Raw genomic sequence first — 474 nt, 5'->3', positions numbered from 1 at the left:
GACTAGTTCGCAAAAGTAGGTTTTTAACATATTTGAAAATATTTACTGAACTATTTGAGTGACAGCTTTAGTCCCAGAGGCAAAGTTGTTCATAATGTAGAGATCTATCATATGATATGAACACATAAGGAAAAAGATTGTTAACATGGCTGTAACCACTTAAATCTATGATTAAAAATAGCATTTTGGGCAAAAGCAGGTAATTTACCAAAGAAATATGATGATTTTTAACAGTTATGACTGTTAAAGCGCCACCTATGGTCAGATCTCCATGAAACTTTGCATGCTTGTTAAGTGTCTTCTGTCACATGTTTTCATCAAGTTTCGTAAAGTTTGGAGTTTTTGTTTAGGCTTTATGGGTTTTGGGGTATATTTGACCACGCCCTTTTCTAAATGACCCTGTTAAAGGTAACCAAAGAACAAAATTACATTTTTTTAATAATTATTGATCTAGAGAGTCCAGAGAATATTACT

The sequence above is a fragment of the Sinocyclocheilus grahami genome, unplaced genomic scaffold (assembly GCF_001515645.1).
Source record: "Sinocyclocheilus grahami isolate Dianchi unplaced genomic scaffold, SAMN03320097.WGS_v1.1 scaffold9907.1, whole genome shotgun sequence".
Classification (NCBI taxonomy): domain Eukaryota; kingdom Metazoa; phylum Chordata; class Actinopteri; order Cypriniformes; family Cyprinidae; genus Sinocyclocheilus; species Sinocyclocheilus grahami.
Note: the sequence above shows the minus strand (reverse complement) of the source record.